This window comes from Manacus candei, unplaced genomic scaffold (assembly GCF_025592945.1).
Source record: "Manacus candei isolate 608988 ecotype Guabito, Panama unplaced genomic scaffold, ASM2559294v1 h1tg000008l, whole genome shotgun sequence".
Lineage (NCBI taxonomy): Eukaryota > Metazoa > Chordata > Aves > Passeriformes > Pipridae > Manacus > Manacus candei.
In genome coordinates, this window is record NW_026138056.1 from 27,355,267 (window position 1) to 27,379,852 (window position 24,586).

Sequence of the window (24,586 nt, forward strand, 5' to 3'; positions counted from 1 at the left end):
CCCTTAGCCAGAAGAATCTGAGCTCAAACGTGAACACTGCTACCAAAGTCAAACATATAAACAGCCTAAGGTGGTCTGTAATATTTTGTGGCAGGAAAAAGAGGGTTTGAAGAGATTTTTTTTTTTCATTTTCTGCCTTAAGAAAATGAGTATTCACACATACACGCAAAATTACACATTGCAAGTTCTTATTATGTGTCTTTCACACCACTAAAATACTTGGATTTTTAATTTAGAAACATGACTACAAATGTGACAGCAAGAAAATTACTTTTTAAATATGAAACCAGAGTTTCATATTTTTAGAAGAAGGATATGAAGGTTAGAAACATGTTTCAACTGTAAATCCATCTATTTCTTCAGGAAATTATTTGGACAAACTGAGAAGAGATGGTTTGAAGGATCTACCAGTGAAGGAGGCAATATCTAAGCAGCAAGGGTGTTCTACAAAGAGCAGGCAATTTAATCACCTTTCTAATGAATGTAATAACTAAGCATTAGAGTAGATTACTGAGGAAGATCATGGCATCTCCATTGTTGTTTTTAAAGAAAGGAATATTAGAAAAATATCCATCAAGATTGGCTCAGATGAAGCCTTGGTGTACAGGGTTGGACTGTTGATTTATGAGCATTTTTTCTGGCTCAATTTCACCTCCTCTGAAAGAACAGGTAGCTTTTTTAAGAGGTGGTTCTGAGAGAATGGTAAACTTCCATGGTCACTTCAGTAAGTACTGGCAATGACAGAAGCAAATGAGTGTTGTCAGACACCTAAAAAAATCAATGAGACTAAAACTGGGGACTGTGGTTTGCAAACCCAACAGTGTTCTGTTGAATGGAAGATGGACATGGTTGGACTGTGAGGCTGAAGAAAGATAGGCCTCAGAAAGGATCTTTCTTGGAGAGGGGCATTTTACAAGAGTATACAGTTATAGGACAAGGAGCAATGGATTTAAGCTGAAAGAGGGAGGTTTTGATTAGATATTAGGAAGAAAATCTTTACCGTGAGGGTGGTGAGACACTGGAACAGGTTGCCCAGAATTGCGGATGCCCCATTCCTGGAAGTGTTCGAGACCAGGTTGGCTGGTGCTCTGAACAACCTGGTCTAGTTGAAGGTGTCCCTGCTCATGGCAGGGGGCTTAGACCAAGATGATCTTTAAAGACCCTTCCAACCCAAACCATTCCATGATTCTTGTAGAAATGTCTGCAAAACCCTTGTTTTGCTGCAGGGTAGCAGGGAGAACAGGGAACAGAACTGCAGCTTTGCACAAGGTATATGCCTGCTGTCTTCCAGCTACCACGGTGCTGCTGGTGCCTGAACTCTATGCATGTGCTCTGATCTAGCTCCTCGCCAGAGCTCTCCTGAGCCCTGTCCAGGACTTAGGCTAAACAGTTTCACACACCACCAGAGGACAAGAGCAATCATCCTGGTGGTCCCCAGAAGTGACTATCTCCCTCACTAACAGGGAGCAAGATGCAACAGTGTTGAGACTTTTCCTAGCCTGGCTCTTCACCACAGACATGAAAGGTACCTCCCTTTTCTCACTGAAAACAATTCCCACAGTCTGTGACAGAAATGCAGGTGCAAACTGTGAGCAGGTCTATTCACAAAGACTTTTGACAGGTGCCCTCAAATTTTCTTTTGGTTTCTTTGAGTCTAGAAGAATAGCACTTTACACTAGACTTTAATTTCAGTGTACCTGCTGACTGGGTTTAACAGGAGGAGGGCTTCCCTCACCCTCTTGGAAGTAGAACAAAGACAGTATTTAGGGAAAAGAGGTGAAGAGATGAAGCACCTGAAGGACCATCAGACTGTCAATCTGGAACACAGAGCTGCTCATCACATGCATCTCTACTGGTTTAGAGATGCCTCATACTGCATCTATTAAAAAAGGTAATAATCCAGGAATGACCATTCACAACTTAAATATACCTGCTGGAATGGGATGCAAAGTGTTCTCTACCCTTTTCGTATTTGTTATAGAACAGACATTGGATTTCTACCGGTTCAGAGCCGCAAACCTTTAGTGAACCACTTAAAGTGCGTGAGGATGAGTGGTTTCCCTTTGGCATAGAGAACCAAGCTTTCCTGAAGAGCTGGGAGAGGCAAGATAATTGGGAGAGAAAATGGGGTAGTACCTTGTACTTAAGTGCACTGTGTCCTGTGGAATATAGGGCACATTAGCAATATCTTTCCTGAAACCAAAGATGCATATTTAGCGCATTGGATTCACATTTTTGTTCTCTGCACAAACAAACGTGATACTACTGGAATTCTGATTAAGTCTAATGAGGGAAAGTGTAATGTATTCATTCCTTCCACTCTGGCTTCTTGAACAGATTAGCTGCAAAATTTGCCCTTCTTGATGCTCACAAAACATAAACATAGTTAGAAGGGAATCATAATACTACTTGATGCAAACCCAGTGCTTAATTTTTTAATCTTTAAATAATAGATGTTAATGCATCAATAGCAAATTAAGAAGATGACATCTTTGCCTATTTATATTAGTTGTTAATAATCAGTAGATTAACACTGCTGCATACCAAGAGCAGGTTTATACATGGACAGTAGGAGGTGATAACATCCTATTCAACCAAGATGTCTTTGAGTCTACCACAGGATTATGTGACAGAATCATATGATTCCTAAAGGAACTAGCAGACAGAAATCTTAGTTTAGACAAAATTTTGTACAGAAATGTAGTAAAGAAATAGAAAAAAACAAACATGGGAACATTTTAAGAGAATATTTTAATTTGTAATTATTTTTGTCTATACATAGTATGATTTTCAAAGTTTATGAATACATACCTTGCATATACTACACCTATACTTGCGTAAACATTCAGATAGGTTAGAGATAGCCATTATCACTTGTTAGGATAACTTAATTAAACTTGCTTATTAAAACCCTTTAATTCGTTAGTGATAAAATCTTGATTAGTACATTTTCCTGCTAGGTGACCTTCTAATGTAATAGAAAACGAATTTTTAAATGGAGAAAAATGCCTGTGGCAGAGATTTTGTGCAAGTGAATAGAGTTTGTAATACACATAGGGATATAATCGAGCCTAATTAGTGAGGGTGCAAATGAATTTTTATTTCATACACCAGAAGTGTCATTGATGAACCATGGTTCAGAGTTTGATATGCATTCAGGCTGGCAGTATGGGACTGAAGTCTGTGGGAAAATCACAAGCTAATTCATTGATTGCCCCTTGGAAATTACTGCTGTTAATTGTTAGGTAATTAACATGGAGCTACAATTATACTGGCCTTAGGGGGTGATTAATGTTTCAACATGTCACATTAGCAGTGGCTGGATTTTAAAAGCTTTTCTTTTCACATGGTTTAGAGACAGATGGTATATTGTCTATGGAAAATTGTTTTCTTTTACTAAAGTTTATACCAGAACTAAGTGAATGTTCTTCTTGTGCTACAGCCTATTTTTATGTAGTTGAATTGAAAGCATCTTGGCCTGATGCACCTTAAGAAATAATGTGTTTTTTTAAAAAAAATTCCCCATTATACCAGCTATGAATGAATAAAATATCCATATTGAAATGACATTATTTCTGTTCTTACTTTATTATGTAGAAAATAAAAAATAGATAATGTAAGATTAGACCACTTCATGGCAGCTATTATATTATTTAGCACTGATACAGGAAAAAGAATTGCACAATACAATACTTATTACAATCAATATAATTTAAGCAGAAACCAAATAAAACATGTTGAACAAATGCATTTAGTAACAGTAATAAACAGTATATTAATACCTCCACACTTCAATATTATGCTTTGCTCTCTGTTCAGATTTTTTTCTCTTCTTACGGTTCCAGGAGTCAGAATAAGACTGGCATGGACTTTTTAGAATCCTACTGTGTTCTGCTTTGTCTTTTCATATACAGAATTAAATCCTTTAAATTTTCCTTCAAAGACATTAGTATCTGTGTTAGGAGGATTGTTAATGTATCCTGGGATGACTAATAATATTTTCTATCTTTTTTTTTTCACTCTGAATGCTGCTTCACTAGATAGACATTTTGCAAACTGGTAGGTTAATGGTATTCACTGTGTAAATATTTTCTTGGTAATATTCCTAAAACGTGGCAAATGTACATTCCTGTTTGCAGTAGTTTTGAAAGCATTTAAATTCCTTCTCATTATTGGCAATGAGAGTAAGTCTGGTGAAGAGTTATGTTTAATGTCACACTTGGAATAGTTTCTGTAAATTTATAAGATTACTTTTTTTTCTTACAGTCAATGAAGTCCCATAGTCCAAAAGATGTAATGGTAAGTGAAAGGATCAGTTTCTATGACAGCATCTATCTTTCTCTTGTTTCATTTTTTGTCTTCCTGTGATACTTCAAGTTGCAGTCTTTCTTAGTAGTCTTATACCATAGTCTTTGTCATGGCTCCAGTTGCTTGCATTTGTATTGATTGGTACACTGCAATATATCACAGAAATATTCATTATTTTCAGCCATGTCTGCTAATAACTTAATTTCTGTTAAAGCATCTAAATCTGGAGGATAGGTTTCTACTTTAGAAATAGTCTTTTTACAATAAAACCAAAATCTCCAAAAAACCTCCCAAAAAAACCAAAAACCAACCCCCCAAGAAATGTATCAGAAAGACTTGCAAATTTTGTAAATATCCTTTCGTCTTTATGATTTTACTTTCTACAGAATTGTATGAATTAAAAATTATTATGCACCTAGGTTTAGTTTATATGATTTTTCTCATTTTCTTAGAGGATCCTGGGTGTTACCTAAACATGCAAAGTAGAAGTGACTGAACTGGAAGACTTGGATTTTGTGAAGAACTTAATGGAATGCAATGACTAAGAATAATTATACAGCAGGGGAATTATACAGCATTTGGTTAGTCATATAGGCCTTCACTTGAATGATCAGGAGCCAGAAAATCTCAGTACATGGCTAGGTTTAACCAGAGATTCTGACCACTGCTTTTAAAGAGCAGTAGTAGTAAGCTGATACAATGCTAGGTCAGCACAACCCTTAAGCATATGGTTAGCTTTAAGCACATGAGTAGCTCTGTTGACATTAGAATTAAGTCTCTACTTACATGTTTTGTTAGATTAGGGTCATTGCCCTGGAAGGACTCGATAGGGGAAGAACGCTCAAATTGGCAGCCTTATGAAATTACTCCTGGCCCTGTGTCTATGGAATAGTACGTTCATCTGCCGAAAAACCTCAAATCAAAGTCCCTGTGCTCATATATCCTAGAACAGATCCTAATTTACACTAGGACCATTTTGGACTTAGTATGTAAGAGATATGCAACTATTATTTATTCTTCCTTTAGGAATCGTCTGCATTGCCAGTGCATTAAAAAGGGTGAGCATCAGATTCTATATGATTATTTGATCACTAGTAAAAGTTTGAGGCCATAGCATTCCTCAAAAGTATGTTATACATATTTATGTTAGCTTATGAGATTATTGTCTTCTGAATTTCCATTTGATTTCTATTTATGGGGGAGGGGAAGTTTTGTGCTAGTTTCTATATTTTATGAAAGCACTGTCTGTACTACTAGTTTATTTTAAATTTAGGATTTTATGCTAGTTGGCTATTACATAAATGCTAAGACCATGGTGAAAAAATAGAAGGAAACTGCATAGGTTGATTTCTTTTCTTCCTTTTCTAAGGTGACTGTAACCATCCTACTAATAATACTTATTGGGAGATTATTTCAAGTCTCAGGATTTCCAGGTCTGACTCATAAATTCTGAAGTCTCTCTAGCCCATTATACTTCGGAGGACGCAATAAAGAAGTTGTCTGTCCCTTGCTAAGAAAAGGTCTCTGAAACAGGCACTGTAATTCTGCCAGGGTTTGCAGAAGAAATTGCCTGAAAAGCTTGGATGTTTTATGGAAACGATGTATCGTGGTTTAAGAATGGCATTCCCCAATTTAGTGTTTCCACTAAAACACTCCAAACCCTGTGCCACTCTTTCACTCCCCCTCTTCCCCGTATGAGGTAACGGAAAGGGGAATTGGAGGCACAAAACATAAAGATCACAGGTTGAGATAAGAAGAATTTACTGGAAATAGGAATGAGATAAGAAAATGAACAGTAACAGCAACAATACTAATAATAGAGTGTACAAGAAAAAAATGATTTGCGTACCAGTGCTCATCCCTGACAATACCTGGCTGTTCCCTCCATCACACCAACTAGCCTGGAAGGGACCCCTTCCACCCCTAACCCTCCTAGCAATGATGTGAGGTGGTATAGAATAAACTCTGGGTCCTAGCCATGCCCCTCCTGGCTACTGCAAAAATTAACTCTCTCCTGGCCAGAACCAGGACAGGATGCTTGAGGAGAAGGCCACCAGGAGTATGTAAAATATCTGAGGAATGGGCTTGTTTGAAGGAGAATGAGGAGGTGAAATAGAGGAATTTCCTCTTTGTCAAGATTTAAAGCATTTTCTATATTTTGCAGCAAGTTACCTCTCTCTCTCCCCTGTGTTTTTTGTTCTAGCTGTTTTCTCATACTGAATTAGAAGACAGAATTGGAGGTGGATTTGTATGTGTAAAAGGTGGCATTGAAGACCATTGCACCTCTTGTTATGTGTGTGAATATGCATCTGGCACAGGATATAATGTTCTAGACGAATGGACCTCCTGACGGGAGCCTTCTGCAAAATATCTGTCCCTTTGAGTGAAGTTTGTGGATACTTTTTGGCTCTTCTGCCATTGACTCTGCCAAGGTTCCATACAAGATTCCTTGTGTGAGCAGACCAACTTTCATTCATTCCCTTGTTCCTCCTCACCATATCACTCAGTGTGTTTGTTTTTCTACCAGCTACAAGAGCATATTCACCCCTCTCCCAGTGACATTGCAGGCAATTTGTGGGCAATATGTACGCATTCATATTTAAAATATTAATAATGATTGGAAAATTACTCTAGATCTCTAATGGTAAAAAAAAAAAAAAAGAAAGAAGTAAAAAAACCTCCCCTTTATACTTTTTCTCCAGATTTATACTTATGTAGGGGACACCTGTCTTAAAGAAAGATATATCTGACAGATATGACTAGAAGGTACATAACTCAATCAGAACACGCATTCAAAGATGTATGTTTATTTAGAAGAAAAAAAAAATTCAGGAAATAGAGAAAAAGTGGACATATGGAAAGATAAAGACATGAAAGCTCCTTCCTTTCTGAAATTTCACACCAATCTGCTGCTTGGTTTGTAGGGAGAATATTGGAATGTATGCTTATTTTAAGCCCATCTGAGAACACATTCCACTGTTGGAGCCACTACCAAGAACCTCCATATCTGTATGTGCCTATGCTTGTATGCATAAGAATCAAATTTCAATCCAATTACTTCTGGAAGGAAAAATGTGAAGGTTTATCAAACCAAAAAAACCTTGAAAATGAAAGTACTGTCAAGGTTGGTCAATTTTTAGGAAAAACAACTTTTAACATCCTTTATTTGGCCTATTTTCATGTTTTCCACTGATTTGTTTGCAGTCTTCTAAATAAGTCTTTGCTTTTCTGGACTGCCATTCAGAAATTAAATACTGCTTCTTGTTTTTACTTTTTAACTATTTCTTCTGATCCTTCACTTCATTTCCTGGTCGTGCAGTTGGCAATATACCTGTATTTCTTACTGATGTGTTTTGTTGTCTATTCTGGAACCCACTTTTTTGAAATAAATCCTCTGACCTTCTCTTTCTAATGTCTAATGACCACAATGGGCTCCTCACAGCTTTGCTCGTAATCTTATCTTTTCTGTCATTGACTGTGTAAATCTGTTTCTGTCGCAGATGAACTGACTTCAGTCCTGCTCTTTGAAAGCTTGCTCAAAGCTGGCTGGCTTTGCATCATCCTATGGAGTTCCAGTCTAAAATTGCTCACTTTCTGTGTTCTCTTGCTCACAGTTCAAACTTCACAGCATCTTGGTCTTATGAGAAAGCAAAATAATTTGTCTCTCCGCTTTTGCAACTGTACCTATTTTCGACTAATTTATTTTTTGTTTGGTTTGTGGTTTTGTTTTTTTTTTCCCATTTTGCTCATGATTGCTAATATTACTCCACGGAGGTGGCTATATATGTATCTTGATCAGGTTGTCTGAATGCTTAGAGATGAGCTGACATGTTGGTTCCTGATTGAATCCAGAATCCAAAGAGGCTAATTTTCTAGGGGGCTGCTATAGATATTGCATTCAGTCTTGCCAAGTATCTCTCCTTTCTGCATATTCATCTGTCCTCCTGCATGTATTCTCATCAATTTTGTCATTATCACTCTGAGTAACTTGAGTTTACTGCATGTAATTTAAGTGTTTAAAGCCATTTGTCCAGGTATGTGGCCCCTAAAGAAATCTATAGAGAGACTGAGTGCTCCAAATCAGCTGGTCTACAGTGCTCTGTCTACGCAGAGTGTTTCTTCATATAACTCACACAATGACTGTTCCAACAAAGTTGTGCTAGCCAAAATAGGCAAAACTCACTTAACTCTTTTCTGTGGCAAGTTTTATACCCAGCACGTGCATAATGACCTAATTTAAAGTACTGGATATTCAATGTCTTTTTAGGGAGACATACAACATTCTTTGCTAACATCTGCTGCACAGTAACAGCTCTTCATCAAGCTTTATGTGACAGGATTTGACTCTCTTTTCATGAGCAGAAAGCTTGTATATTCAAATTTGTTTGAGACCCAGGGGCCACTCACTTTGTTCGACTTTCTAATATTCATTACTGCCAGTTGAACAGCACCACTGAAAAACATTGCCAGGCCTTCCTCATAGTGGCAAACAATAGAAAAATCCTTGAAGTTTTTCCAGAAAGTCCTAGAACCTTATGATAACAGAAAGGTGAGGAAATAATGTCAAATTTCTATACAAGCTGAGACAAGATGACAATATATATATTGTATATGTAGTGCAGTACAGTAAGAAAGTAATCTTTACTCTCTCTCTATATTAATCTTCTACAGCCTTCAAAGATTTTAATTTCAGTCCTTCAAACAAATGGCATTAAGCCACACTTGATTTTTAAATGTGCCTTTCTGCACTAAGTGCAACATCTGGCATTCCCAAAATCTTTTTCACAATTTCATGTACATTTAAAATGTTATTCTATAATCATTTTGTTTTTAAAAAGGATTTTAATATGGTCTAGTTCTAAAAAAATTAAGAATAAATCAAAATATGTAGTAGGGATTAATACAAATGTGTATTAGAAGAGCAAAGAAATCACTGAGACAAGACTAATCATCATTTAGATTATCAGTAGAAGATGATTAAAAAACAAAGGATTGTATGACAAGTTATGTTGATGCCATGTTTGTGTAGCCAAATGTTTCAGTTTTATAAATGAAAAAGCCTAAGCAGCTTACAGTGAGACAAAGTAATCATTCAAATTACAAACTTAAGAATTTCAAATTACATACTTCATCAAGTTGAGTCTATTGTAACTTAAAATACACAGGGAATGATTCACCCTAGTTGAAATACAGCATGTAATATTTCAGCCATTATGAAATTGCTGTTTGGTTTTACAAAAGTGTTAATGCCATTAAACCATCTCTTTTAGGACGAATGCTCCAAACTCATACTGTTTATAATCCAACAGCTAGGAAGAACATTTTCTTGTATTCAAATAGAGATTTGTTTGGGGTATTTTTTTGGTTTATATAAAAGCAAACAGAGTTGATCTATCTGATCGTGCACTCTTGCTCTAATAATTAGATATTTTTGATCAAGAGCTCAATCCTAGCAGAAAGTAAAGTATTTGCTATTCTTGTTGCTCTCATTGTCAATGGGAGTTTTTCTACTGCAAAGACTGAATAGCAATTTTGGGCAAACTATATGCCTAACATTAGAACTTGTTTTTCTAGAATATTATTGCAAAAAAATAGAGTGGTGTAGATTCCACCTTTGCAATGATTATCTCATTAAAGAACAGGGCTTGGGCTGTAATCACAGTTCTTTTTCCATTCTTTCAGCTTGGGAATGTTCACTGAAGCAATTTCAGGTGAATGTGATAGTGGATTTATTCTTACTGAAGGGTTTCTTCAAATGTCTGGCTCATGTTCATCTTCTTTATCAATGGTATTGATGAGAGCATTACTTTGTTCTTAATTTTAGTGGATATTTCTGCTTCTGTCCCCCAATTGCTTTACTAACTGTGCTATATCTCACACTAAAATATTATGTATTAAAATATTGTACTAAAATGTTGTAATTCTAAGTGTGTTGTTTTTTTATTTTTTCTAGAATGTTGGTAAAACCCAATCACAATATTGTAATAGAAACTTTTCTCACTTCTCTGATTTAGTTTTTCAGAGAGGACGCTCTGTGTGTAGTACATGGATATCTGAAGTGCTTATATATACCTGTTTCTCTGCTTTGTCTAGCAGTAAATCACAGTATTGATGTTAGTGTGACACCATGAATGCCTTAACAGTTTTGTTCTATGCTAGTTTAATTATAATAGCACAAACTTTGTTCAATATTAATTTAAATTAATGATATTGAATATTATATTTCTTGTGGTCTGCTGTGAATGAATAAGCTTTGAAGAAAATGTAGATGAGTTTTGTTTTGTTTCCTCTTTTTTTTTTTTTTTATTTGTTCGGGTTTTTGGTTTTTCTTTAGTTTTTTTTCAAAAATTCTACTAAAATCAAATCTGTATGTCATACCCAATAAATTAAAGCATATAAAAATAAAAAAGTATTAAAAACTGAAACAAATATATACCCTTCTAGCTCCTTCTCTCCTCTAGGAGTAATCAAATTAAAAATGCAATCCAAAGTCTGACTCACTTGGGAAATCTTAGTGTCATGTTTCTATTCTGGCTGTCTTGGGTGATCGGTGGAGGTAAAATTTGTAAATGTGGATTTTCAGCTGAGAACTAATCTGGGGTAAAAATACTAGAGCCACATTCTGGTGAAGGTGCAAATTTGAGCTGAAGGAAGAGGGAAAAAAAATGGTTCCCTATTTTAGAAATAAAATTGTCATGAAACATAGAGTCTGCTTGAAGTCTTGTGCAGAATTCTGTTATATAACTTCTATCAGAGAGAGACCAGTATGTTCCTATCATCTGGAGTTTCTTTGCTCCTTGAGAACACCTTCAACTACATCTGTGCCACTTGGATAAAACAAGATTCCTCAGGAGCAACCTTTCTGCTTCCTTGATACCTTGCATGCCCACTGGTATGCCAAATCCTGTGGCAATCAGGGACTTAAAATCCAGTCAAAAGCACATGTAAGCAATATTATCAGCCAGGTTCTGAGTCTTATCCTATCATACAGACAGATGTGTTAGCAGCCTGTGACTAAATTTTATGATAAAAATTTTCATTCTAGATGTAAAAACCATTCATGAACTAGATCCCGTGACTGCTTTGTGTTGAAATGACTGATATCAAATAACCAAACAATATTATTATTATGTGACTTAGCTGCCTGTAAGAGCTGGAAGAACATAAGATTTGATAGTCTCTTCCAGGGACACATTTGGTGTTACATATTTCAGCTATGTGCAGTGTAACATATCACTGTAGTGTTGCATACATAGTGGTACTCCTATTAAGTGACTTGTCAAGTGCACTATATCAGTCAGCTCTCTTGGTTTCCCAGTAGATCAGCACCTCTTTCAGTTGTACCTCTCATTTCTTTCCTCTCTTATGTACATACAAGCAAAGCCCTGTATAAGTTACAAACATGGTTTTCTGTTAGAGGTTTTATGGTCTTCTCTTTTTTTTCTGTCACTGAAGAGGTGACTGCCTCTAAATTTGAAAATACAGTGTAGTTAAAGTGTAGATAAAGATTAAAGAAAAAAACACTTGGTCCAATAATGCCTCTATCATAATACTGAAGAAAAGCAATGTCACATTAACAATACAGGCCTCATTTGTTATTAAAGAATTATTTTACTCTAATTAATCAGATTTAATTAACTTTAATTTAAGAAGGTGTAATTTTGTATGATGGAAATATATGTTGTAACCTGATATATGATCATTAGTCTGATAAACAAAGACTGCCTTCTGATTAACTCTTGGGTTTTTTCCCTTTTAATTTTCTTTTACTTTCCTTTTCTTTCCCCCCAAATCCAAAACCAACAACTACAAGGTGACACTTTTTGTAGATATTTTATCAGACATTAATCGTGCATTTTAAAAATTTTAACAGGAATGATTAGCCAGAAGACTGATTTTTGTTTAAATATTTGTTATGTTATACATGAGTTTGTTTTTAGCATGATTTATTTTATTTGGGATATCTTTGAAGTTGCAACAATTAGGGAGTAAAAAATTTTTAAAAAGAGTTTCATGTAGTGCCTAAGATCTCCTCTGCTATTCAATCAATGGATTAATTATTAAACTGCTTGTATAAATGCATCAAATTGCTGTTGGTCTAATATTCCTTTTTCTTTCTCTAATGTTTACCCTACTGCTATACCTACAGATTTGTATTTGACTGTCACAGTATTTTTGCTTGAATGAAAAAGACAAGCTCTTTTAGTCTGATAATAATTCTAAGTATTCTTCTCTGCTCCCATTTGTGTTCTGGAAATTTGCTTTCTCTGAATATCTGACTGAGGACTGACAGGGTATTCATATTAGGACAGCAGAGTCTAAGGAGAATATTGTGCCAATGGTAGCAGACCTTGTCCATTTAGAATAAATTAAGTTACTGCCTAAAGCATTGACTTGTGGAGCGTGTATATATGCATCCATTCTGATCTGTCATTATCTAATGAAATTTATTGTTTACGTTTACTTGTCTTCAGCAGATTTCTCCTTAAGAGTCAGTAAGCAGATCAGCATGGGTTCTCTGGGACCTTTGAAATCCAGGTGGAGTCCTTTTGTCCATTCCATTTTTCCTCAGTGATCTCCTGTTTGCTTTTAATGAGGTCTTTCTTCCTTTTTTTTGTCAGTATATCTCCAGTTTTGCATAAAATTATTAACAAAATATTACCAAAGATCTTTCGCAACACAGAAAACTGGACAAACTCACTTAACAATGTCTAAACTATCCTGTCAAATTGTTGTAAGTCGTTTGGAAAATGTCTTACTAACAGAAGAATTCTTCTAAAGCCTATCTTCTATGGTTTAGTTTGCAGTTGAACCATATAAACAGTTTCGCTGAAGTCTAGAAGGACATCAACCTGCTGGAGCAAGTCCAGAGAAGGCCACAAAAACAATAAGGGGCTGAAGCCCCTCTCTAAGGACAGCAGGCTGAGATAGTTGGGATTGTTCAGCCTAGAGAAGAGGAGGTTTCAGGGTGACTTAATTGTGTCCTTCCAGTACCTATCGGGGGCCTACAGGAAAGCTGGAGATGGACTTTTGACAAAGGCATGTGGTAATAAAACAAGGGGCAAGATTCTTAAACTGAAAGGGGGTAGGTTTAGATGAGATATTAGCAAGAAATTCTGTACTCTGAGGGTGGTGAGGCAGTGGTACAGGTAGCCCAGAGAAGCTGTGGATGCCCCATCCCTGGAGGTGTTCAAGGCCAAGTTGGGTGGGGCTCTGAGCAACCTGGTCTAGTGAAAAGTGCCCCTGCCCATGGCAGAGGATTTGGAACAAGATTATCTGTTATGTGTCTTCCAACCCAAACCATTCTATGATTGTATGGTAGATTACATCTGCTGCATTTTCCAGAGTTTGTTTATCAAAGAAAATAATCCAGTTAATGTGAGGTGATTTACCTTAATTGTACCATTGTTTCATTAAATCTCATTTACTTTTTACCTGTATGATTCTAACTCTAATTTTCCACATGTGTTCCCCTGACTGTACATACAGTTTAAATTCTATTACAGGTTTTATAGCTCCAAGATGCCTTTGCTTCCTCCTTACACTAAACATCCTGTTTCCTATTACTGGTCAAAGGTACTGAATGAGATAGATTTATTAAACATTCTTGCTTCTTAAGTTGCAATTTCTTGTGCTAAGTCCTTCACTGTTCTTGGATGGGGATTATCCAGTCCCATAAACATGTGTAGGTCAAGATTTTCCTACTCAGATGGAAGGACATATTCATTTATCTGCATCTTTTCTTATTCCTTATGTCCACCTTTTCCACATTATCACCCAAATTGGAAACAGAGTAAAGTGTTCATTTAGTTGAAGACTCTGCTCAGATTATCATTCATGTCTATTCTTTTGTCCTTGCAGAGCAATCCCACTTCTATTCTCATTCTCTTTGTTATTAGTACAACTACAAAACTTATTACTTTCTGGTTTAATTTCCTTTGGAAGTTTTAATTCATCATTTGAAAATTCTCACTTTTTGTCTATAATTTCTGACTTCCAAGAAATATCTGTCATTGCTGGCCAGTCACTTTTTCCTTTTCTCATAGCTTTTTAGTTTTACCCAAAAACCGAAGAAAAAAGAAAATTATATGTCAAGGAATTTTTTTTTCCACAACTTTCCCAATAAATCTTATCCAAAATATTTGGGCGTTCTTCATTATCTTTGCAATATGTTTAAACCTTCACATACACACAAAGAAATATATTTTCTACCATTATTTTTAATAAATATTTCTGTGAATGTGAATGAAACTATCTGTCATAATACATGACATGCAGTGACCATATATATATATAACAAATATTGTGATGTTAGAAACAATCTACAAGATGAAAAGCCAGTAATATAAAGCAACTGAGAAAAAATAACAAGTGTGAGAAGAATACTGAACACAGAAAGTTAGGAACTACCTCACTGCTTAAAAAGGATTTCATGTCTTCTTGCAACACTAGATAAAGAAATCTGTGTGTGTCTTAGGTTGGAAAATGTCTTGGAATCATTATACAGACTCAAGTAATACAGCTAGAATAAACACTTACACCTTTTTATTATCCCAGATGTACTGTTGCAGATCATTTGTCTGGGTCTTGTTAAAGTTCTTTTGTGAAGAAATCCTGCAAGAAATTCCCATTAGTCAAAAAATTAAAACAAATATCCACTTTATCATGAATAACCCATCCATGTATTAATAATGATAAAAGAATAACAAAACTTTGATTTTTGTGAGCATGGAATAACATGTCCTGGCAAAGAAAAGAATGGTTTTGATTTCTAAGTCTACTGAAAACTGTGTTGTTTAGACTTCAACATGCTGACCATTTTCATTCGTGGTTTGATGGCAGGAATAGTGAGCATTATGTTCTGTGAACAACTGAAAGAACTCCTCCTTTTAGGAAGCTTTCTCATGTATGAGACCAAGCATTCACGTCCCTTTCCAAATGACAAATCTAAGTGGACTGCAGCTGTGATTCCATCTGAGGAAGGGCTCGTCCTGCCAGGTGCCTCAACATACATTACAGTCAAAGGAGTCAGTGGACTCAGTGTAACTGGTAAAGCCTGGAGTGGGAGTGCACTGAATGGGTGCACATACAATTGAATCCTAAGTCAGAGTACCTTGTGCCATTAGACTTCTGTAGAGCAGGACACATGCACAGAACTGACAGATATTTAGTTTCTTCTTTGGAGGTTTGGGGGTTTGGGAGTTGCAGCTAGAAGCCAGAAAGAATACTGTAGGTGCTAAACAGCTTTGTTAAGGTCAAATGAATTACATCACCAAAGGTAATGTGGAATTGAAGCCTACCTCATGTGAAGGGTAACCCTAACAAATAATTTCTTAACATGTTTTATAAATGTTAATACTAGGCTATTCAGTTAATATATTTTTAAGCTAGTTCTGAATTATTGTCATTACTCTTTTTTTTTCTGAACAGGAAAAGGTGTCTTCACATTAATGGAAGAAGTAGAATAAATAGCATGTGAAGAAACAAAAGTACTAGACTTCCTAAGATGTAAACCACAGCTTCTTATTACTATGTGACCAAATTGCTAGCAGGTGAAAGAATTGGGAAATTGAAGTAAGTGGGGCAATGATGAGAAACAGTAGATGTTGATAGTATTTCCCCTTTTTCATTCATCCAGCTGTCTAACCTGCATATACAACCCCACTGCAACACTGAACATATATCACCTAAATATCTTTCTGTGTAGAGACTTCTCCTAATATATTCATTAAAAACATAAATAGGTCAGTTGTATCAATACATTACAGACATTCAGGCAGCTTGTTGCTTTCATGTTATTTTAATCTTATAATCCAGTAATTAAACTTAGTATTTAGGGGTGTTTGAAATTGGTAACACAACAATTAAGACTTTTTCTGAAAAATTCAAGTTATTTTTCCAGAATGAACTATTCTTGGTTAGATCAGCTGGAAAAAAAAAATATGCACAAGATTCAAACCACCCTGTTCTGAAGCACTGCTTCATTTCTTTTTGGTGAGATGCACCACCATTACAAATACTAAGGACAAGCAAATAAGATCCAGTGGTAAGGAGAGGTCAGAGTGGCCCTTAAGGTGTAAAGGATCAGTGGAGGGGAATAGAGAGTTGAAAGAGAAAGAATTACTAAAGTTCAAAACCACTGGTGTATAAAAGGCAGAAGGATGTCATAATTTCTTGATATACATGGGTAAATCTGCTGGAGTCAGCTCACTGGAACAAAATTAAGATTGCCTAGTGTTTAAAAAAAATAAATTTCCAAGACCTAGTCAATTCTATAAATTTAGTTTTCCAGACTTTTTTCTTCTATTTACTTTCTACATGAATATTTTCCCGTTGGTTCAGAGGAACTGGAATATAAGAACCTAGGAACAGTTAAGAAATGTGTACTCAGTAGGATCTGAAGTAATTTCAAATGAAGAAATGATTGATTGCAATTTTCATAAATTGCGCATTACCTCTTCTGGTTTCAGATAAAGTTAGATATATAGAAGAAAAAAATGCAACCCCTGCAATGAGTTTGTGTCAGTTCATATTTCAGGATGAATGTGTCAAATCAGAAAAGATGAAAAATTTTATGTAAAAGCTAGAATTCACATTTGTTTAAGTCTTTATTCCTGGTCTTTAGGCATCAGAAAGAAAAAACAAATAGTTTAATTTTACGTGTTTTCCAATTCTATGGATGCTTTGAGAAAGAAAGGCAAATACATTACAAAATGTTGGAAATATTCACAGGTCTACCTTGGTATTTGTGTTTTAGCATCCCACCAATTACTTGTGACTACTTTCTGGTGTTAAATCCCTTCTAAAGGAATTTCTTGTTTTGGCAAAGGTACCAGGACAAGATTATTGTTATTTCTTTTCCTCTGGTCATGTTAAATCGTTTTTCCATGCTATTTCAGAAAACATGGAAAAGGAAAGTGGAATTCCTCAGCTGGATGAAGCAGCTGTTTGGTGTTTACTCTTAATCAGTTGGTAGATTTCTTCATTCACTGTCCTTGTCAGTGCAGTCTCCCGAAAGGCAATGGGGTTCTTTTTTCTTTCAGCCACAAATTTCTAACATATTACAGAAATTCATAGCAAATAAAGACATTAATCAGATTTTTGTAAAGTCTTTAATATTACGGAAGTTAACAATAATGAAAGTACTTACAAATTGATTATTTATCTATATTATAAAATACATTTTTGTCCTTGACCTTAATAACGTTTTCTGGGCTCTATGCCATAAAAAAGTAATTAACAAGAGGTTATATATAAATATATATATATGTATATATATATATGTATATTTATATATAATGGTATTTTTAATCTCATCCCTACAGATGCAGAACTAGTTGCATTAGTTTCCGACATATACAATAAGTGTTACTTAAATTTAACAAGTTAGTTTATAATTATATGTTGGATTATCTAAATTTTGGATTTATTTACCTCTTCCTGTTTCCAGATATTAAAATGTTACTTCCAAAAAGCTTTTTGTAATACTAGCAAAATCTTTCTCCTATCTACTTTGAGATTTCTCAGCATCTCATTTATTTTCAGAGTTTGATCAAACTTGATGACTTATTTATAGTAGGCTGCTATTGTGCTTAGTGCTGTAAAAACCATGGACTCTATTCCAAAACCCCATACTTTAAATCAGATCCAGGCAGTCCAGTTGAACACACTGTACAATTGCTTCATCAGTTTCCATTGAATGATAAAATTTCTTTCATTATTTTCTCTTTATAACCCAAGAAATGCAAAATGTATGACTGTTTTCTAGTATTCATTCCATATCCTCCTTTCTGAAAATTGATATGAAGATTTGTTTAAACTGATAGCAGTAACTACCTCTTCTGTGAATAAATTACACTTCCCATTTCTGAGAGGTCCTACTCTTTTCCTCCTTGCTGACCTCTTCTTCTCCATGTACTTTAAAAAATTCTGATTTATCTCAAACCCTCATGCAATCTGCTTTTCATTTTCTACCCTTAATTTTCTTATCATTTTTTGCACTCTCTCTTAACTTCATTCTCTAATCTTCTCAGTACTGCTGTGTAGCTGATGTTTTATGCCTCATATTTCCTTTTTCCTTACTTTTGATTACATTTTGGACTTTCCAGCTCATCCTCAATGACTTTTTACTCCTTGTATATGTATTGCAAGATTGCACATGCAACCTTTGGGTATGCATTCATTTACCTCTTCAGGTTTTTCTTTTTTTTTTTTCTTCAGCTGTCAATATTTTCCTTTAATGTTTTCATCATGTTAATTTTTCATCTGACATGTTACATTTCTCTAAAGTGACTAATCCTAAATGTTTTGAATTTTTTAACTAGTACCCATTTGATTTGTCTTTCTAGTTTTGAAAGCAACTCTGGTATTTTTAATTCTTTTATGAGTAGGTTTTTATGCCTCTAGTTAAATTATAATCTCAGAATTTCTTACAACTCCTACTTTTAAAGTATGCATAAAAAGATAGAAAACCTGTCTGGGAACAGGAACAGTCTTCATTTTGTATAACAACAATTGCAATGCTAAAGATAAACAAATTAATCCTAAAGAAGTGGTTTTGCATTTTCTGTGCCAGTTGAGGATTCCACTAAGCCAGAGGATCCTTAGATTTCACATTAAGGCAACTCTGCTGCCCATTCCTGTCTGCAGTATATTTTCTAAAGTTAGCGAATGGGTTTGTTCCATTGAAAGGTCTACATCTGAACTGGTAATAAGATACTAGTGGTGGCTGTGGAGATCAGTGGCCGTAGATCTTACAAAGAAGTGTTTATGATGCCTAGGAGTGACAGATGCTATGAATCAAGCTCTATTATGAACAATCAAAAGTAAGGATGCTAGAGGGTTAGGCAGAAATTCTTAAGTGCTACACACAGTTAATAGGTATTTCTGTTCCTATAAAAATTCATTTGCTGCATAGGGCTTTGATATACATATGCATTTGTGTATGTGCACACATACATGTATGTATATATGATAATTAATATACACATCATCTTGGCAAGTTGATGTTAATTTGACAAGGCTGAACACAGCTGTGATTTTTTAAGGTGTTGTCTTCTGTCATAATGAAAAAACCATTAGATTAACAGCAAGTAAGTTGCACACTGAATTCATGAATATTTCAAGCTAGTTAAAAAAGGTGGTGTAGCCAGGCCTTTGGTCCCCCTCCACTCCTTCTGAGGCTGAAGACTTTATCAAGGTTAAGGAAAAGTAGAGGTGAGCAGCGAGTATGTGGAATACTTGAAGCATCAGAAAATATGGGGGTCACGTTAAGGATTTCTTGTTTAGGCTTCAATCAAATAAAAGGTGATCCAAAATCTCCCTCTTGTGTGAGATGTGCACTCAGAGTAGATGCTAGCCCCCAGTATTTATCAGATTTTCAGCAAATTGATTTGAGTTCTGAACTGTACAAAATAAATGAGGCTTAAGAGTTCTGGATTAAATTTGTATTTGTATTACAGCTGCAAATGGCTTCAATATATAAAATCATAATTTTACAAGTGGTAAATGTACCAAGATTTTATTGCACAAAAATTAAAATCGAGAGACATCAAATACTGAAACGGATGTCATATGTGATTTATAGCTAGCTTTAAAAAATAACATGTTGAGCAGATAGATTTCTGATTTAACATTGTTTCAGACATTCATTAACATCAAAAAGTTATGTAGTATCAGTAAGACATTCAACCTGAGAGAAATACTGAGGAATCAAGAGTTGAACATTAACTTTACATGAAAATATATACCCAAACTAAGGTGGCAGCGTGAAAGCTTTCTTTGATACACTGTGCTGGGTGGGGGAAGGGAGAACTGAAAATGAGGAAAGGAACAAACTGGACCCTTAGTGCCAAGCAGCACAAATTAGAGTTAAGATGAATAAGAAGAATCCAAGAGCTATTAATCGAAGCTCAGCACCTCCAGGGATAAATGATTCTTATGCCTGAAATAGATTTAACTCTCCCCAAACAGTAATCTCACTCCTGAACAGGAAATGAAAATAAAAGCGAGTTACCTACCAGGCAAGAGCAGTCTTTACCTTCTGAATATTGCGGTCACTCAAGAGCTGCTGAATGTCTCTCTCTCAGTCCCCTACTATAAAAAGTGTGAATGGGAATGCCTGTGAGTTCTTTAACTATAGAGAGATTTTAAAAAGGGACCCTCATATCTGAACCCTCAGTTCTTCCTTGTATCAGTGCACTGTCATTAATATGTTATCTACATATTGCATCATTTGCACTGCACTTTCACAAACTGTAGTACTTCCTCTGCCAACTCTGCCAACCTGAGAATCACTGCTTCAGTTTTGAAATGGAGGAATTCTTAGAAGTTTTTATTCCAGAGTTCTGATGAATGATTTACTTTTTTAAAGAATGTTAGATATGCTGTTACTAACTTCAGGTTTAGCTGAGTACTATTAGTTTTCAGATACATTTAATTTAGTTCACATGGTTTCCTCCTATTTTCTGATTTAAGCAACACCAAACATATGTTTAAAAGATGCAATACTCATTTTGGAATTTTTTTAAGAAGCTTTTGGCTTAGAAGACAATGGATTGTTTCCAATAGGAGCAGGGCTAGATGAATGCTGTGGCATTCTACAAGTCTGGCCCTGAAAGACTGGCTTTATTTAGCTGCTGAATAGGGCAGGGAGGAAGCAAGCATCTACTACTACAATTTTCTTTTATTCCAGAATTTTTTTCTGGAAAGGCTTCTTCAACCTTTCCTCAAAAGCCTGTAATTCATTTTTAGCTGTAATTCATATTATGGACATCTTTTCCTGATTTGTCTGTTTCCACTGGGATTTCATTGCTTTGGATAAATCTAGCTGCAGTGGAGTCAGTGGCAAATTTTTTACTTCATTGGCATGAGGATTTCATCTTCCAGTTCCTGTTCCCTAAACCAGTTCAGGTACAGCTACGTTAGTAAAGTTGTTGTAGTACACAGTAGCCTGATTCTTCATTTTTCCTTTTCACTGGACGTAAAAAACTATATTTTTATTCATTTGGTAGTTCATTCATGAATTAGTATTATACAGAGAGCCTCTGACTGACCCTGAGTTGGAATATCCAAGAGTCTCCCATTTTGTGTTTTAGAGTATGTCAGATATATGACAGGAAGGGAAATTTCTCTTATCTCTGTGGCTTAGACAGGTTTCTAATGACCTTAGAAGCAGATCTTAATTATTAAATTTTCTGGTTGTTCTAGATTGAAAATCAAGGGCTTCCCAACTTTTAACACTTGTTTTCAATCACACATGTATCTCAATCTGGAGAAAAATTACTTCATATCGTCTTCAGTTTTCTTTCTCTGAACTTGCTTCTTTTTTTGAAAATATTTGACTTTCTAGAGAAAATCCTTAAGTTAGTGTACGCTAGAATGTGTATACATAGGTTGTTCAGAATGCAGAAGCACTGCAAAAGTGACGCTTTTTGTTTTAATGGTCTTGGTTTTGTAACAGTTTCTAGCATTGTTGGTGCTTTTATTTTTTTTAATACTGTGTCTGATACTTGAAATTATGTTTTGTAGAAATATCTGGTTAAAGAACGTGAGGTTTTGTTCCTGAGCAGCAGTAATCAGATCAGATGTCCTCATTACATGGAAAGTTATGGGGTCTTTTCACATGTTTCATCCATTTAACTGCACTGAATTTCACCTCCTTTGATATTGGAAGGACTCTACATTCTGAAACTATTGCTTTTTCATTTCCTTAAATAGTATCTTAAGCAAACTTCATCCCCCCAGTCTATCCATCCCTATTTCCAGATAATTTTTGAATATATTGAGCTATCTACTCCTCTGCCTAGGAATTATTTGACCTTCATTTTCCTTTACCATGAAAGTGATTTTTTTAAAAATTTTTTAAAAAATATTTATTCATATGAGGACAGACTTTCTTATCCTGTGGCAGACATGGCTGATTTGGACTTCTTGTTGAGAGTCACAGTAAAATGGGTTTTGAATGTCAAATGCTTATTTTAAAGTGGATCTGCCCTTTCCACAGCCTGTTTACCCATCTTCAGAGGTTTATTTAAGTAATCTGAGATATTTCAGTAGGCATGTGAGTTTCTAATATGCGGTATTAGTGTAGAGGGCTTGTTCCTACAGATCTAGTCCTTGCTCTCCACTATGTGAATACTCCCTTAAGTTCTCACTAGCAGATTTTTTAAAAAAAAAGAAATAATATAACAGGTATATTATGTGCAGTAATCAGGATAGAAAAGTGAAGTAGAGTGTGTTAGTGTTTGAAGGACTGTGGCAGCAGGACATGACTCAGCAGTGGTTGCTCCTGGGGCAGTGCAGAGGAGAAGGCTTTGTGGAGAACGAGCGGTGAGCAGAGGGAATCTCAGAGGTTAAAACATGGCTAGAGAGGTGTAATGAGAACTAGAAGTTCTGTATTATTAAGTTCAGTAAACTCTCCCAGTGAACCCACAAGAAAAAGCCATGAAAATATCCCATAGCAACCAATATTCACTCCTGCCATACTCATTCACCACCTTTCAATAAAGCACTAATGCTTCCTTTAAGACATAGAATCACACAATCACAGAATCATAGAATCAACCAGATTGGAAAAGATCTCTGAGATCATCAAGTCCAACCCTTCATCCACTACTGCCGTGGTTACCAGACCATGGCACTAAGTGCCACATCCAGTCTCATCTTAAAAACCTCCAGGGACGGAGAATCCACCACCTCCCTGGGCAGCCCGTTCCAATGCCTGATTACTCTCCCTGTAAAATATTTCTTTCTAATATCCAACCTAAACCTCCCCTGGCACAGCTTAAGACCATGCCCTCTTGTCCTACTACTGGTTCCTTAGGAGAAGAGACCAATCCCCACCTGGCTACAACCTCCTTTCAGGGAGTTGTAGAGAGTGAGGAGGTCTCCCCTGAGCCTTCTCCAGGCTAAACAACCCCAGCTCCCTCAGCCTCTCCTCACAGGACTTGTGCTCCAGTCCCTTCACCAGCCTTGTTGCTCTTCTCTGGACCTGCTCCAGCATCTCAATATCCTTCCTGAACTGAGGGGCCCAGAACTGAACACAGGACTCCAGGTGTGGCCTCACCAGCAAATAGACACCTTATTTGCTAAACAGTGATCATGTTTCAAGGCAGTCTTACCTCTGATAGGAGATGTCATGTTTTCTGTTAGGATATAATAGCAGAACAGCACATCTCTGATGCTGTATGCAGATGAAGCTGAAGCATAGTTCGGAAGTGTCATGTCCTTTCAGGTAAAGCTGAGCAGTTTTCTGTATCTTGTGAGATTTAAATGCATATGCAAGTTTGTCTTTGTATATCACTTATTTTTACAATGAATGTGAAATTTGTGCTGAATATCAAGAGATCCCCATTCATTTTAGGTCTACCCATTGATTCCAACAACATACTTAGAAGAATTTCAATGTATGTTTAACTCATTCCCATGTAATGCTTTAAAAAGTGCTGGATTATTATTTTAGGTTAAGAAGTCCATAAGAAAAAATTAAATCTGTGTAAAACACATTGCTTCTTAATCTCAGTATGGTGTAAGGACTGCAAGCATCTACTTCTATTAATAAAGTTAATATCTTATTTTTTTCATCATAAAGCCAAAAATAAAGATGAATTTTAATTTAAATGGGAGTGAAACCCTTTTGGAAACAGTAAAGACAGAAAATTAGATGGCAAAGGCTACTGGAGAGTGTGCAGCAAGCTCTTCAAGTATGTATTAGAAGGCCAACATCTTCCCAGACTGTTTGTTAGAAGGAGTAGTGTGCTTACTACAATTAGTATCCTGAACAACTCCGAGATGATCATAGACACAGCTGTTGTTGTTTAAGGTAGCAGGCACATCAATGGCAAGGCAGTAGGTATTGATTTGTGCAGTGACATCCTTCTAGCTATTTCATCTGAGTGAAAGAAGCCCCCAAATTAACCAATAATAAAGTATTAGAAGATGTAGTAGTTGCCTCTTGGGACTTGTTCTGGTTAAGGATAGATACCTCTCCTCTTCCCGCAGCCATCAATCCTCTTTGAAGGATTGCACACAGGTCTTCACTGGTCAAAAACAAAATGTGAAGTCCAAAAGGACAAAGTAGCAGACTGCTGGATTTTATATATATTGAAAATTTCCTCATGGGATACGGAAACTCTATCTAACTCTTGATATGCAATTTAAGAAATATTACAAACTCTGAATAAATTTTCCTCTTTAGTATTTGAATACAGATGATTTCAATGTATAGTCCTATTTCCATCAAAATCAGATGTCAAAAATTGTTAGTTATATCAACTTG

General features: G+C 35.7%; 1 long non-coding RNA gene across 1 annotated transcript; it reads right to left on the reverse strand.

The window, feature by feature from the left end:
• Positions 1 to 3,642: 3,642 nt before the first annotated feature.
• LOC127461576 (uncharacterized) lies at positions 3,643 to 20,521 on the reverse strand. Its single transcript, XR_007900149.1, has 3 exons — positions 20,328 to 20,521; positions 14,850 to 14,922; positions 3,643 to 4,454 (listed from the first exon to the last, which is right to left on the reverse strand). It is a non-coding gene; the product is annotated as an uncharacterized LOC127461576 (long non-coding RNA).
• Between the last annotated feature and the right edge of the window lie 4,065 nt (positions 20,522 to 24,586).